The sequence below is a fragment of the Sminthopsis crassicaudata genome, chromosome 5 (genome assembly GCF_048593235.1).
Source record: "Sminthopsis crassicaudata isolate SCR6 chromosome 5, ASM4859323v1, whole genome shotgun sequence".
Classification (NCBI taxonomy): Eukaryota; Metazoa; Chordata; class Mammalia; order Dasyuromorphia; family Dasyuridae; genus Sminthopsis; species Sminthopsis crassicaudata.
Genome location: NC_133621.1, coordinates 245,963,817 through 245,981,758, shown reverse-complemented (window position 1 = coordinate 245,981,758; position 17,942 = coordinate 245,963,817).

Sequence of the window (17,942 nt, the reverse complement as noted above, 5' to 3'; positions counted from 1 at the left end):
CTATTTGCTTCAATGGAACTTTTTGGGCAAAATCCCTCATCTTCTTAATTTCTAAAGCTGATCAAAGGATTCTTAACAGGAATGCTATACAGTGGAATGAGTGAATGTGCAGGCAATAATCCCCATTATTTCCTTTGGGAAAATCCATTCCTTTGGATACTTGTTCCTCTCTATTTCCCATTAAAATGAGTCTAGTTTTCCCTTTGTCTCCTTTGCATTGAGGAACATGATAGTTGATGATAATTCTCTCCTATTTGCTTCAATGGAACTTTTTGGGCAAAATCCATCATCTTCTTTATATTTAAAGCTGATCAAACGATTCTTAACAAGAATCCTATACAGTGGAATGATTGAATGTTCAGGCAATATTTCCAGTTATATCCTTTGGGAAAATCCGTTCCTTTGGATACTTGTTCCTCTCTATTTCCCATTCTATTGAGTCTAGTTTTCCCTTTGTTTCCTTTGCATTGAGGAACATTATAGTTGATGATAATTCTCTCCTATTTGCTTCAATGGAACATTTTGGGCAAAATCCATCCTCTTCTGTATATCTAAAGCTGATCAAAGGATTCTTAACAGCAATCCTATATAGTGGAATGAGTGAATGTGCAAGCAACAGTTCCAGTTATTTCCTTTGGAAAAATCCATTCCTTTGGATTCTTGTTCCTCTCTATATCCGATTCTATTGAGTCTACTGTTCCTGATGTTTCCTTTTCAGTTGGAAACTTTATGGTTGATGTTAATTCTCTCTTATTTACTTCAATGGAATATTTTGGGCAGAATCCATCATCTTCTTTATATCTAAAGCTGATCCAAGGATTCTTAACATGAATTCTATACAGTGCAATGAGAGTATAAAGGCAATATTTCCAGTTATTTCCTTTGGGAAAATCCATTCCTTTGGATACTTGTTCCTCTCTATCTCCCATGCTATTGAGTCTAGTGTTCCTGATCATTCCTTTTCAATTGGGAATTTTAAAGTTGATGTTAATTCTCTCCTATTTGCTTCAATGGAACTTTTTGGGCAAAATCCTTCATCTTCTTAATATCTAAAGCTGATCAAAGGATTCTTAACTGGAATCCTATACAGTGGAATGAGTGAATGTGCACCAACAGTTCCAGTTATTTCCTTTGGAAAAATCCGTTCCTTTGGATACTTGTTCCTCTCTATTTCCCATTCTATTGAGTCTAGTTTTCCCTTTGTTTCCTTTGCATTGAGGAACATTATAGTTGATGATAATTCTCTCCTATTTTCTTCAATGGAACATTTTGGGCAAAATGCATACTCTTCTGTATATCTAAAGCTGATCAAAGGATTCTTAACAGCAATCATATATAGTGGAATGAGTGAATGTGCAAGCAACAGTTCCAGTTATTTCCTTTGGAAAAATCCATTCCTTTGGATTCTTGTTCCTCTCTATATCCGATTCTATTGAGTCTACTGTTCCTGATGTTTCCTTTTCAGTTGGAAACTTTATGGTTGATGTTAATTCTCTCTTATTTGCTTCAATGGAACATTTTGGGCAGAATCCATCATCTTCTTTATATCTAAAGCTGATCCAAGGATTCTTAACATGAATTCTATACAGTGGAATGAGAGTATAAAGGCAATATTTCCAGTTATTTCCTTTGGGAAAATCCATTCCTTTGGATACTTGTTCCTCTCTATCGCCCATTCTATTGAGTCTAGTGTACCTGATCATTCCTTTTCAATTGGGAAATTTAAAGTTTATGTTAATTCTCTCCTATTTGCTTCAATGGAACTTTTTGGGCAAAATCCATCATCTTCTTAATATCTAAAGCTGATCAAAGGATTCTTAACTGGAATGCTATACAGTGGAATGAGTGAATGTACAGGCAATAATTCCCGTTATTTACTTTGAGAAAATCCATTCCTTTGGATACTTGTTCCTCTCTATTTCCCATTAAAATGAGTCTAGTTTTCCCTTTGGCTCCTTTGCATTTAGGAACATTATAGTTGATGATAATTCTCTCCTATTTGCTCAATGGAACATTTTGGGCAAAATCCATCCTCTTCTTTATATCTAAAGATGATCAAACGATTCTTAACAGGAATCCTATACAGTGGAATGATTGAATGTTCAGGCAATATTTCCAGTTATATCCTTTGGGAAAATCCGTTCCTTTGGATACTTGTTCCTCTCTATTTCCCATTCTATTGAGTCTAGTTTTCCCTTTGTTTCCTTTGCATTGAGGAACATTATAGTTGATGATAATTCTCTCCTATTTGCTTCAATGGAACATTTTGGGCAAAATCCATCCTCTTCTGTATATCTAAAGCTGATCAAAGGATTCTTAACAGCAATCCTATATAGTGGAATGAGTGAATGTGCAAGCAACAGTTCCAGTTATTTCCTTTGGAAAAATCCATTCCTTTGGATTCTTGTTCCTCTCTATATCCGATTCTATTGAGTCTACTGTTCCTGATGTTTCCTTTTCAGTTGGAAACTTTATGGTTGATGTTAATTCTCTCTTATTTGCTTCAATGGAATATTTTGGGCAGAATCCATCATCTTCTTTATATCTAAAGCTGATCCAAGGATTCTTAACATGAATTCTATACAGTGCAATGAGAGTATAAAGGCTATATTTCCAGTTATTTCCTTTGGGAAAATCCATTCCTTTGGATACTTGTTCCTCTCTATCTCCCATGCTATTGAGTCTAGTGTTCCTGATCATTCCTTTTCAATTGGGAATTTTAAAGTTGATGTTAATTCTCTCCTATTTGCTTCAATGGAACTTTTTGGGCAAAATCCATCATCTTCTTAATATCTAAAGCTGATCAAAGGATTCTTAACTGGAATCCTATACAGTGGAATGAGTGAATGTGCACCAACAGTTCCAGTTATTTCCTTTGGAAAAATCCGTTCCTTTGGATACTTGTTCCTCTCTATTTCCCATTCTATTGAGTCTAGTTTTCCCTTTGTTTCCTTTGCATTGAGGAACATTATAGTTGATGATAATTCTCTCCTATTTGCTTCAATGGAACATTTTGGGCAAAATGCATCCTCTTCTGTATATCTAAAGCTGATCAAAGGATTCTTAACAGCAATCATATATAGTGGAATGAGTGAATGTGCAAGCAACAGTTCCAGTTATTTCCTTTGGAAAAATCCATTCCTTTGGATTCTTGTTCCTCTCTATATCCGATTCTATTGAGTCTACTGTTCCTGATGTTTCCTTTTCAGTTGGAAACTTTATGGTTGATGTTAATTCTCTCTTATTTGCTTCAATGGAACATTTTGGGCAGAATCCATCATCTTCTTTATATCTAAAGCTGATCCAAGGATTCTTAACATGAATTCTATACAGTGGAATGAGAGTATAAAGGCAATATTTCCAGTTATTTCCTTTGGGAAAATCCATTCCTTTGGATACTTGTTCCTCTCTATCGCCCATTCTATTGAGTCTAGTGTACCTGATCATTCCTTTTCAATTGGGAAATTTAAAGTTTATGTTAATTCTCTCCTATTTGCTTCAATGGAACTTTTTGGGCAAAATCCATCATCTTCTTAATATCTAAAGCTGATCAAAGGATTCTTAACTGGAATCCTATACAGTGGAATGATTGAATGTTCAGGCAATATTTCCAGTTATATCCTTTGGGAAAATCCGTTCCTTTGGATACTTGTTCCTCTCTATTTCCCATTCTATTGAGTCTAGTTTTCCCTTTGTTTCCTTTGCATTGAGGAACATTATAGTTGATGATAATTCTCTCCTATTTGCTTCAATGGAACATTTTGGGCAAAATCCATCCTCTTCTGTATATCTAAAGCTGATCAAAGGATTCTTAACAGGAATCCTATATAGTGGAATGAGTGAATGTGCAAGCAACAGTTCCAGTTATTTCCTTTGTAAATCCATTCCTTTGGATACTTGTTCCTCTCTATATCCGATTCTATTGAGTCTACTGTTCCTGATGTTTTCTTTTCAGTTGGAATCTGTATGGTTGATGTTAATTCTCTCTTATTTGCTTCAATGGAACATTTTGGGCAGAATCCATCATCTTCTTTATATCTAAAGCTGATCCAAGGATTCTTATCATGAATTCTGTACAGTGGAATGAGAGTATAAAGGCAATATTTCCAGTTATTTCCTTTGGGAAAATCCATTCCTTTGGATACTTGTTCCTCTCTATTTCCCATGCTATTGAGTCTAGTGTTCCTGATCATTCCTTTTCAATTGGGAATTTTAAAGTTGATGTTAATTCTCTCCTATTTGCTTCAATGGAACTTTTTGGGCAAAATCCTTCATCTTCTTAATATCTAAAGCTGATCAAAGGATTCTTAACTGGAATCCTATACAGTGGAATGAGTGAATGTGCACCAACAGTTCCAGTTATTTCCTTTGGAAAAATCCGTTCCTTTGGATACTTGTTCCTCTCTATTTCCCATTCTATTGAGTCTAGTTTTCCCTTTGTTTCCTTTTCATTGAGGAACATTATAGTTGATGATAATTCTCTCCTATTTGCTTCAATGGAACATTTTGGGCAAAATCCATCCTCTTCTGTATATCTAAAGCTGATCAAAGGATTCTTAACAGCAATCATATATAGTGGAATGAGTGAATGTGCAAGCAACAGTTCCAGTTATTTCCTTTGGAAAAATCCATTCCTTTGGATTCTTGTTCCTCTCTATATCCGATTCTATTGAGTCTACTGTTCCTGATGTTTCCTTTTCAGTTGGAAACTTTATGGTTGATGTTAATTCTCTCTTATTTGCTTCAATGGAACATTTTGGGCAGAATCCATCATCTTCTTTATATCTAAAGCTGATCCAAGGATTCTTAACATGAATTCTATACAGTGCAATGAGAGTATAAAGGCAATATTTCCAGTTATTTCCTGTGGGAAAATCCATTCCTTTGGATACTTGTTCCTCTCTCTGTCTCCCATGCTATTGAGTCTAGTGTTCCTGATCATTCCTTTTCAATTGGGAATTTTAAAGGTGATGTTAATTCTCTCCTATTTGCTCCAATGGAACTTTTTGGGCAAAATCCATCATCTTCTTAATATCTAAAGCTGATCAAAGGATTCTTAACTGGAATCCTATACAGTGGAATGATTGAATGTTCAGGCAATATTTCCAGTTATATCCTTTGGGAAAATCCGTTCCTTTGGATACTTGTTCCTCTCTATTTCCCATTCTATTGAGTCTAGTTTTCCCTTTGTTTCCTTTGCATTGAGGAACATTATAGTTGATGATAATTCTCTCCTATTTGCTTCAATGGAACATTTTGGGCAAAATCCATCATCTTCTTTATATTTAAAGCTGATCAAAGGATTCTTAACAGCAATCCTATATAGTGGAATGAGTGAATGTGCAAGCAACAGTTCCAGTTATTTCCTTTGGAAAAATCCATTCCTTTGGATTCTTGTTCCTCTCTATATCCGATTCTATTGAGTCTACTGTTCCTGATGTTTCCTTTTCAGTTGGAAACTTTATGGTTGATGTTAATTCTCTCTTATTTGCTTCAATGGAATATTTTGGGCAGAATCCATCATCTTCTTTATATCTAAAGCTGATCCAAGGATTCTTAACATGAATTCTATACAGTGCAATGAGAGTATAAAGGCAATATTTCCAGTTATTTCCTTTGGGAAAATCCATTCCTTTGGATACTTGTTCCTCTCTATTTCCCATGCTATTGAGTCTAGTGTTCCTGATCATTCCTTTTCAATTGGGAATTTTAAAGTTGATGTTAATTCTCTCCTATTTGCTACAATGGAACTTTTTGGGCAAAATCCTTCATCTTCTTAATATCTAAAGCTGATCAAAGGATTCTTAACTGGAATGCTATACAGTGGAATGAGTGAATGTGCAGTCAATAATTACCGTTATTTCCTTTGAGAAAATCCATTCCTTTGGATACTTGTTCCTCTCTATTTCCCATTCTATTGAGTCTAGTTTTCCCTTTGTGTCCTTTTCATTGAGGAACATTAGAGTTGATGATAATTCTCTCCTATTTGATTCAATGGAACATTTTGGGCAAAATCCATCCTCTTCTGTATATCTAAAGCTGATCAAAGGATTCTTAACAGGAATCATATATAGTGGAATGAGTGAATGTGCAAGCAACAGTTCCAGTTATTTCCTTTGGAAAAATCCATTCCTTTGGATTCTTGTTCCTCTCTATATCCGATTCTATTGAGTCTACTGTTCCTGATGTTTCCTTTTCAGTTGGAAACTTTATGGTTGATGTTAATTCTCTCTTATTTGCTTCAATGGAACATTTTGGTCAGAATCCATCATCTTCTTTATATCTAAAGCTGATCCAAGGATTCTTAACATGAATTCTATACAGTGCAATGAGAGTATAAAGGCAATATTTCCAGTTATTTCCTGTGGGAAAATCCATTCCTTTGGATACTTGTTCCTCTCTCTGTCTCCCATGCTATTGAGTCTAGTGTTCCTGATTATTCCTTTTCAATTGGGAATTTTAAAGGTGATGTTAATTCTCTCCTATTTGCTTCAATGGAACTTTTTGGGCAAAATCCCTCATCTTCTTAATTTCTAAAGCTGATCAAAGGATTCTTAACAGGAATGCTATACAGTGGAATGAGTGAATGTGCAGGCAATAATCCCCATTATTTCCTTTGGGAAAATCCATTCCTTTGGATACTTGTTCCTCTCTATTTCCCATTAAAATGAGTCTAGTTTTCCCTTTGTCTCCTTTGCATTGAGGAACATGATAGTTGATGATAATTCTCTCCTATTTGCTTCAATGGAACTTTTTGGGCAAAATCCATCATCTTCTTTATATTTAAAGCTGATCAAACGATTCTTAACAAGAATCCTATACAGTGGAATGATTGAATGTTCAGGCAATATTTCCAGTTATATCCTTTGGGAAAATCCGTTCCTTTGGATACTTGTTCCTCTCTATTTCCCATTCTATTGAGTCTAGTTTTCCCTTTGTTTCCTTTGCATTGAGGAACATTATAGTTGATGATAATTCTCTCCTATTTGCTTCAATGGAACATTTTGGGCAAAATCCATCCTCTTCTGTATATCTAAAGCTGATCAAAGGATTCTTAACAGCAATCCTATATAGTGGAATGAGTGAATGTGCAAGCAACAGTTCCAGTTATTTCCTTTGGAAAAATCCATTCCTTTGGATTCTTGTTCCTCTCTATATCCGATTCTATTGAGTCTACTGTTCCTGATGTTTCCTTTTCAGTTGGAAACTTTATGGTTGATGTTAATTCTCTCTTATTTACTTCAATGGAATATTTTGGGCAGAATCCATCATCTTCTTTATATCTAAAGCTGATCCAAGGATTCTTAACATGAATTCTATACAGTGCAATGAGAGTATAAAGGCAATATTTCCAGTTATTTCCTTTGGGAAAATCCATTCCTTTGGATACTTGTTCCTCTCTATCTCCCATGCTATTGAGTCTAGTGTTCCTGATCATTCCTTTTCAATTGGGAATTTTAAAGTTGATGTTAATTCTCTCCTATTTGCTTCAATGGAACTTTTTGGGCAAAATCCTTCATCTTCTTAATATCTAAAGCTGATCAAAGGATTCTTAACTGGAATCCTATACAGTGGAATGAGTGAATGTGCACCAACAGTTCCAGTTATTTCCTTTGGAAAAATCCGTTCCTTTGGATACTTGTTCCTCTCTATTTCCCATTCTATTGAGTCTAGTTTTCCCTTTGTTTCCTTTGCATTGAGGAACATTATAGTTGATGATAATTCTCTCCTATTTTCTTCAATGGAACATTTTGGGCAAAATGCATACTCTTCTGTATATCTAAAGCTGATCAAAGGATTCTTAACAGCAATCATATATAGTGGAATGAGTGAATGTGCAAGCAACAGTTCCAGTTATTTCCTTTGGAAAAATCCATTCCTTTGGATTCTTGTTCCTCTCTATATCCGATTCTATTGAGTCTACTGTTCCTGATGTTTCCTTTTCAGTTGGAAACTTTATGGTTGATGTTAATTCTCTCTTATTTGCTTCAATGGAACATTTTGGGCAGAATCCATCATCTTCTTTATATCTAAAGCTGATCCAAGGATTCTTAACATGAATTCTATACAGTGGAATGAGAGTATAAAGGCAATATTTCCAGTTATTTCCTTTGGGAAAATCCATTCCTTTGGATACTTGTTCCTCTCTATCGCCCATTCTATTGAGTCTAGTGTACCTGATCATTCCTTTTCAATTGGGAAATTTAAAGTTTATGTTAATTCTCTCCTATTTGCTTCAATGGAACTTTTTGGGCAAAATCCATCATCTTCTTAATATCTAAAGCTGATCAAAGGATTCTTAACTGGAATGCTATACAGTGGAATGAGTGAATGTACAGGCAATAATTCCCGTTATTTACTTTGAGAAAATCCATTCCTTTGGATACTTGTTCCTCTCTATTTCCCATTAAAATGAGTCTAGTTTTCCCTTTGGCTCCTTTGCATTTAGGAACATTATAGTTGATGATAATTCTCTCCTATTTGCTCAATGGAACATTTTGGGCAAAATCCATCCTCTTCTTTATATCTAAAGATGATCAAACGATTCTTAACAGGAATCCTATACAGTGGAATGATTGAATGTTCAGGCAATATTTCCAGTTATATCCTTTGGGAAAATCCGTTCCTTTGGATACTTGTTCCTCTCTATTTCCCATTCTATTGAGTCTAGTTTTCCCTTTGTTTCCTTTGCATTGAGGAACATTATAGTTGATGATAATTCTCTCCTATTTGCTTCAATGGAACATTTTGGGCAAAATCCATCCTCTTCTGTATATCTAAAGCTGATCAAAGGATTCTTAACAGCAATCCTATATAGTGGAATGAGTGAATGTGCAAGCAACAGTTCCAGTTATTTCCTTTGGAAAAATCCATTCCTTTGGATTCTTGTTCCTCTCTATATCCGATTCTATTGAGTCTACTGTTCCTGATGTTTCCTTTTCAGTTGGAAACTTTATGGTTGATGTTAATTCTCTCTTATTTGCTTCAATGGAATATTTTGGGCAGAATCCATCATCTTCTTTATATCTAAAGCTGATCCAAGGATTCTTAACATGAATTCTATACAGTGCAATGAGAGTATAAAGGCAATATTTCCAGTTATTTCCTTTGGGAAAATCCATTCCTTTGGATACTTGTTCCTCTCTATCTCCCATGCTATTGAGTCTAGTGTTCCTGATCATTCCTTTTCAATTGGGAATTTTAAAGTTGATGTTAATTCTCTCCTATTTGCTTCAATGGAACTTTTTGGGCAAAATCCATCATCTTCTTAATATCTAAAGCTGATCAAAGGATTCTTAACTGGAATCCTATACAGTGGAATGAGTGAATGTGCACCAACAGTTCCAGTTATTTCCTTTGGAAAAATCCGTTCCTTTGGATACTTGTTCCTCTCTATTTCCCATTCTATTGAGTCTAGTTTTCCCTTTGTTTCCTTTGCATTGAGGAACATTATAGTTGATGATAATTCTCTCCTATTTGCTTCAATGGAACATTTTGGGCAAAATGCATCCTCTTCTGTATATCTAAAGCTGATCAAAGGATTCTTAACAGCAATCATATATAGTGGAATGAGTGAATGTGCAAGCAACAGTTCCAGTTATTTCCTTTGGAAAAATCCATTCCTTTGGATTCTTGTTCCTCTCTATATCCGATTCTATTGAGTCTACTGTTCCTGATGTTTCCTTTTCAGTTGGAAACTTTATGGTTGATGTTAATTCTCTCTTATTTGCTTCAATGGAACATTTTGGGCAGAATCCATCATCTTCTTTATATCTAAAGCTGATCCAAGGATTCTTAACATGAATTCTATACAGTGGAATGAGAGTATAAAGGCAATATTTCCAGTTATTTCCTTTGGGAAAATCCATTCCTTTGGATACTTGTTCCTCTCTATCGCCCATTCTATTGAGTCTAGTGTACCTGATCATTCCTTTTCAATTGGGAAATTTAAAGTTTATGTTAATTCTCTCCTATTTGCTTCAATGGAACTTTTTGGGCAAAATCCATCATCTTCTTAATATCTAAAGCTGATCAAAGGATTCTTAACTGGAATGCTATACAGTGGAATGAGTGAATGTACAGGCAATAATTCCCGTTATTTACTTTGAGAAAATCCATTCCTTTGGATACTTGTTCCTCTCTATTTCCCATTAAAATGAGTCTAGTTTTCCCTTTGGCTCCTTTGCATTTAGGAACATTATAGTTGATGATAATTCTCTCCTATTTGCTCAATGGAACATTTTGGGCAAAATCCATCCTCTTCTTTATATCTAAAGATGATCAAACGATTCTTAACAGGAATCCTATACAGTGGAATGATTGAATGTTCAGGCAATATTTCCAGTTATATCCTTTGGGAAAATCCGTTCCTTTGGATACTTGTTCCTCTCTATTTCCCATTCTATTGAGTCTAGTTTTCCCTTTGTTTCCTTTGCATTGAGGAACATTATAGTTGATGATAATTCTCTCCTATTTGCTTCAATGGAACATTTTGGGCAAAATCCATCCTCTTCTGTATATCTAAAGCTGATCAAAGGATTCTTAACAGCAATCCTATATAGTGGAATGAGTGAATGTGCAAGCAACAGTTCCAGTTATTTCCTTTGGAAAAATCCATTCCTTTGGATTCTTGTTCCTCTCTATATCCGATTCTATTGAGTCTACTGTTCCTGATGTTTCCTTTTCAGTTGGAAACTTTATGGTTGATGTTAATTCTCTCTTATTTGCTTCAATGGAATATTTTGGGCAGAATCCATCATCTTCTTTATATCTAAAGCTGATCCAAGGATTCTTAACATGAATTCTATACAGTGCAATGAGAGTATAAAGGCAATATTTCCAGTTATTTCCTTTGGGAAAATCCATTCCTTTGGATACTTGTTCCTCTCTATCTCCCATGCTATTGAGTCTAGTGTTCCTGATCATTCCTTTTCAATTGGGAATTTTAAAGTTGATGTTAATTCTCTCCTATTTGCTTCAATGGAACTTTTTGGTCAAAATCCATCATCTTCTTAATTTCTAAAGCTGATCAAAGGATTCTTAACTGGAATGCTATACAGTGGAATGAGTGAATGTGCAGTCAATAATTACCGTTATTTCCTTTGAGAAAATCCATTCCTTTGGATACTTGTTCCTCTCTATTTCCCATTCTATTGAGTCTAGTTTTCCCTTTGTGTCCTTTTCATTGAGGAACATTAGAGTTGATGATAATTCTCTCCTATTTGCTTCAATGGAACATTTTGGGCAAAATCCATCCTCTTCTGTATATCTAAAGCTGATCAAAGGATTCTTAACAGGAATCATATATAGTGGAATGAGTGAATGTGCAAGCAACAGTTCCAGTTATTTCCTTTGGAAAAATCCATTCCTTTGGATTCTTGTTCCTCTCTATATCCGATTCTATTGAGTCTACTGTTCCTGATGTTTCCTTTTCAGTTGGAAACTTTATGGTTGATGTTAATTCTCTCTTATTTGCTTCAATGGAACATTTTGGTCAGAATCCATCATCTTCTTTATATCTAAAGCTGATCCAAGGATTCTTAACATGAATTCTATACAGTGCAATGAGAGTATAAAGGCAATATTTCCAGTTATTTCCTGTGGGAAAATCCATTCCTTTGGATACTTGTTCCTCTCTCTGTCTCCCATGCTATTGAGTCTAGTGTTCCTGATCATTCCTTTTCAATTGGGAATTTTAAAGGTGATGTTAATTCTCTCCTATTTGCTTCAATGGAACTTTTTGGGCAAAATCCCTCTTCTTAATTTCTAAAGCTGATCAAAGGATTCTTAACAGGAATGCTATACAGTGGAATGAGTGAATGTACAGGCAATAATTCCCGTTATTTACTTTGAGAAAATCCATTCCTTTGGATACTTGTTCCTCTCTATTTCCCATTAAAATGAGTCTAGTTTTCCCTTTGGCTCCTTTGCATTTAGGAACATTATAGTTGATGATAATTCTCTCCTATTTGCTCAATGGAACATTTTGGGCAAAATCCATCCTCTTCTTTATATCTAAAGATGATCAAACGATTCTTAACAGGAATCCTATACAGTGAAATGATTGAATGTTCAGGCAATATTTCCAGTTATATCCTTTGGGAAAATCCGTTCCTTTGGATACTTGTTCCTCTCTATTTCCCATTCTATTGAGTCTAGTTTTCCCTTTGTTTCCTTTGCATTGAGGAACATTATAGTTGATGATAATTCTCTCCTATTTGCTTCAATGGAACATTTTGGGCAAAATCCATCCTCTTCTGTATATCTAAAGCTGATCAAAGGATTCTTAACAGGAATCCTATATAGTGGAATGAGTGAATGTGCAAGCAACAGTTCCAGTTATTTCCTTTGGAAAAATCCATTCCTTTGGATTCTTGTTCCTCTCTATATCCGATTCTATTGAGTCTACTGTTCCTGATGTTTCCTTTTCAGTTGGAAACTTTATGGTTGATGTTAATTCTCTCTTATTTGCTTCAATGGAATATTTTGGGCAGAATCCATCATCTTCTTTATATCTAAAGCTGATCCAAGGATTCTTAACATGAATTCTATACAGTGCAATGAGAGTATAAAGGCAATATTTCCAGTTATTTCCTTTGGGAAAATCCATTCCTTTGGATACTTGTTCCTCTATATCTCCCATGCTATTGAGTCTAGTGTTCCTGATCATTCCTTTTCAATTGGGAATTTTAAAGTTGATGTTAATTCTCTCCTATTTGCTTCAATGGAACTTTTTGGGCAAAATCCATCATCTTCTTAATATCTAAAGCTGATCAAAGGATTCTTAACTGGAATCCTATACAGTGGAATGAGTGAATGTGCACCAACAGTTCCAGTTATTTCCTTTGGAAAAATCCGTTCCTTTGGATACTTGTTCCTCTCTATTTCCCATTCTATTGAGTCTAGTTTTCCCTTTGTTTCCTTTTCATTGAGGAACATTATAGTTGATGATAATTCTCTCCTATTTGCTTCAATGGAACATTTTGGGCAAAATCCATCCTCTTCTGTATATCTAAAGCTGATCAAAGGATTCTTAACAGCAATCATATATAGTGGAATGAGTGAATGTGCAAGCAACAGTTCCAGTTATTTCCTTTGGAAAAATCCATTCCTTTGGATTCTTGTTCCTCTCTATATACGATTCTATTGAGTCTACTGTTCCTGATGTTTCCTTTTCAGTTGGAAACTTTATGGTTGATGTTAATTCTCTCTTATTTGCTTCAATGGAACATTTTGGGCAGAATCCATCATCTTCTTTATATCTAAAGCTGATCCAAGGATTCTTAACATGAATTCTATACAGTGCAATGAGAGTATAAAGGCAATATTTCCAGTTATTTCCTTTGGGAAAATCCATTCCTTTGGATACTTGTTCCTCTCTATCGCCCATTCTATTGAGTCTATTGTACCTGATCATTCCTTTTCAATTGGGAAATTTAAAGTTGATGTTAATTCTCTCCTATTTGCTTCAATGGAACTTTTTGGGCAAAATCCATCATCTTCTTAATATCTAAAGCTGATCAAAGGATTCTTAACTGGAATGCTATACAGTGGAATGAGTGAATGTGCAGGCAATAATTCCTGTTATTTCCTTTGAGAAAATCCATTCCTTTGGATACTTGTTCCTCTCTATTTCCCAGTACAATGAGTCTAGTTTTCCCTTTGGCTCCTTTGCATTTAGGAACATTATAGTTGATGATAATTCTCTCCTATTTGCTTCAATGGAACATTTTGGGCAAAATCCATCCTCTTCTTTATATCTAAAGATGATCAAAGGATTCTTAACTGGAATCCTATACAGTGGAATGAGTGAATGTGCACCAACAGTTCCAGTTATTTCCTTTCGGAAAATCCATTCCCTTGGATACTTGTTCCTCTCTCTTTCCCATTCTATTGAGTCTAGTTTTCCTGATGTTTCCTTTTCAATTGGGAACTTTGTAGTTGATGTTAATTGTCTCCTATTTTCTTCAATGGAACTTTTTGGGCAGAATCCATCATCTTCTTTATATCTAAAGCTGATCAAAGGATTCATAACAGGAATGCTATACAGTGGAATGAGTGAATGTGCAGTCAATAATTCCCGTTATTTCCTTTGGGAAAATCCATTCCTTTGTATTCTTGTTCCTCTCTATTTCCCATTAAATTGAGTCTAGTGTTCCTGATGTTTCCTTTTCAATTAGGAATTTTTTAGTTGAAGTTATTTCTCTCCTATTTGCTTCAATGGAACTTTTTGTCGAAATCCATCATCTTCTTTATATATAAAGCTGATCAAAGGATTCTTAACAGGAATCCTATATAGTGGAATGAGTGAATGTGCAAGCAACAGTTCCAGTTATTTCCTTTGAAAAAATCCATTCCTTTGGATACTTGTTCCTCTCTATATCTGATTCTATTGAGTCTACTGTTCCTGATGTTTCCTTTTCAGTTGGAAACTTTATGGTTGATGTTAATTCTCTCTTATTTGCTTCAATGGAACATTTTGGGCAGAATCCATCATCTTCTTTATATCTAAAGCTGATCCAAGGATTCTTATCATGAATTCTGTACAGTGGAATGAGAGTATAAAGGCAATATTTCCAGTTATTTCCTTTGGGAAAATCCATTCCTTTGGATACTTGTTCCTCTCTATCTCCCATTCTATTGAGTCTAGTATACCTGATCATTCCTTTTCAATTGGGAATTTTAAAGTTGATGTTAATTCTCTCCTATTTGCTTCAATGTAACTTTTTGGGCAAAATCCATCATCTTCTTAATATCTAAAGCTGATCAAAGGATTCTTAACTGGAATGCTATACAGTGGAATGAGTGAATGTGCAGGCAATAATTCCCGTTATTTCCTTTGAGAAAATCCATTCCTTTATATACTTGTTCCTCTCTATTTCCCATTAAAATGAGTCTAGTTTTCCCTTTGGCTCCTTTGCATTTAGGAACATTATAGTTGATGATAATTCTCTCCTATTTGCTTTAATGGAACATTTTGGGCAAAATCCATCCTCTTCTCTATATCTAAAGATGATCAAAGGATTATTAACAGGAATCCTATACAGTGGAATGAGTGAATGTGCAGGCAATAGTTCCAGTTATTTCCTTTGGGAAAATTCATTCCTTTGGATATTTGTTCCTCTCTATTTCCCATTCTATTGAGTCTAGTTTTCCCTTTGTTTCCTTTGCATTGAGGAACATTATAGTTGATGATAATTCTCTCCTATTTGCTTCAATGGAACATTTTGGGCAAAATCCATCCTCTTCTGTATATCTAAAGATGATCAAAGAATTCTTAACAGGAATCCTATATAGTGGAATGAGTGAATGTGCAGGCAATAGTTCCAGTTATTTCCTTTCGGAAAATCCATTCCCTTGGATACTTGTTCCTCTCTCTTTCCCATTCTATTGAGTCTAGTGTTCCTGATGTTTCCTTTTCAATTGGGAACTTTGTAGTTGATGTTAATTGTCTCCTATTTTCTTCAATGGAACTTTTTGGGCAGAATCCATCATCTTCTTTATATCTAAAGCTGATCCAAGGATTCTTAACATGAATTCTATACAGTGGAATGAGAGTATAAAGGCAATATTTCCAGTTATTTCCTTTGGGAAAATCCATTCCTTTGGATACTTGTTCCTCTCTATCGCCCATTCTATTGAGTCTAGTGTACCTGATCATTCCTTTTCAATTGGGAAATTTAAAGTTTATGTTAATTCTCTCCTATTTGCTTCAATGGAACTTTTTGGGCAAAATCCATCATCTTCTTAATATCTAAAGCTGATCAAAGGATTCTTAACTGGAATGCTATACAGTGGAATGAGTGAATGTACAGGCAATAATTCCCGTTATTTACTTTGAGAAAATCCATTCCTTTGGATACTTGTTCCTCTCTATTTCCCATTAAAATGAGTCTAGTTTTCCCTTTGGCTCCTTTGCATTTAGGAACATTATAGTTGATGATAATTCTCTCCTATTTGCTCAATGGAACATTTTGGGCAAAATCCATCCTCTTCTTTATATCTAAAGATGATCAAACGATTCTTAACAGGAATCCTATACAGTGGAATGATTGAATGTTCAGGCAATATTTCCAGTTATATCCTTTGGGAAAATCCGTTCCTTTGGATACTTGTTCCTCTCTATTTCCCATTCTATTGAGTCTAGTTTTCCCTTTGTTTCCTTTGCATTGAGGAACATTATAGTTGATGATAATTCTCTCCTATTTGCTTCAATGGAACATTTTGGGCAAAATCCATCCTCTTCTGTATATCTAAAGCTGATCAAAGGATTCTTAACAGCAATCCTATATAGTGGAATGAGTGAATGTGCAAGCAACAGTTCCAGTTATTTCCTTTGGAAAAATCCATTCCTTTGGATTCTTGTTCCTCTCTATATCCGATTCTATTGAGTCTACTGTTCCTGATGTTTCCTTTTCAGTTGGAAACTTTATGGTTGATGTTAATTCTCTCTTATTTGCTTCAATGGAATATTTTGGGCAGAATCCATCATCTTCTTTATATCTAAAGCTGATCCAAGGATTCTTAACATGAATTCTATACAGTGCAATGAGAGTATAAAGGCAATATTTCCAGTTATTTCCTTTGGGAAAATCCATTCCTTTGGATACTTGTTCCTCTCTATCTCCCATGCTATTGAGTCTAGTGTTCCTGATCATTCCTTTTCAATTGGGAATTTTAAAGTTGATGTTAATTCTCTCCTATTTGCTTCAATGGAACTTTTTGGTCAAAATCCATCATCTTCTTAATTTCTAAAGCTGATCAAAGGATTCTTAACTGGAATGCTATACAGTGGAATGAGTGAATGTGCAGTCAATAATTACCGTTATTTCCTTTGAGAAAATCCATTCCTTTGGATACTTGTTCCTCTCTATTTCCCATTCTATTGAGTCTAGTTTTCCCTTTGTGTCCTTTTCATTGAGGAACATTAGAGTTGATGATAATTCTCTCCTATTTGCTTCAATGGAACATTTTGGGCAAAATCCATCCTCTTCTGTATATCTAAAGCTGATCAAAGGATTCTTAACAGGAATCATATATAGTGGAATGAGTGAATGTGCAAGCAACAGTTCCAGTTATTTCCTTTGGAAAAATCCATTCCTTTGGATTCTTGTTCCTCTCTATATCCGATTCTATTGAGTCTACTGTTCCTGATGTTTCCTTTTCAGTTGGAAACTTTATGGTTGATGTTAATTCTCTCTTATTTGCTTCAATGGAACATTTTGGTCAGAATCCATCATCTTCTTTATATCTAAAGCTGATCCAAGGATTCTTAACATGAATTCTATACAGTGCAATGAGAGTATAAAGGCAATATTTCCAGTTATTTCCTGTGGGAAAATCCATTCCTTTGGATACTTGTTCCTCTCTCTGTCTCCCATGCTATTGAGTCTAGTGTTCCTGATCATTCCTTTTCAATTGGGAATTTTAAAGGTGATGTTAATTCTCTCCTATTTGCTTCAATGGAACTTTTTGGGCAAAATCCCTCTTCTTAATTTCTAAAGCTGATCAAAGGATTCTTAACAGGAATGCTATACAGTGGAATGAGTGAATGTACAGGCAATAATTCCCGTTATTTACTTTGAGAAAATCCATTCCTTTGGATACTTGTTCCTCTCTATTTCCCATTAAAATGAGTCTAGTTTTCCCTTTGGCTCCTTTGCATTTAGGAACATTATAGTTGATGATAATTCTCTCCTATTTGCTCAATGGAACATTTTGGGCAAAATCCATCCTCTTCTTTATATCTAAAGATGATCAAACGATTCTTAACAGGAATCCTATACAGTGAAATGATTGAATGTTCAGGCAATATTTCCAGTTATATCCTTTGGGAAAATCCGTTCCTTTGGATACTTGTTCCTCTCTATTTCCCATTCTATTGAGTCTAGTTTTCCCTTTGTTTCCTTTGCATTGAGGAACATTATAGTTGATGATAATTC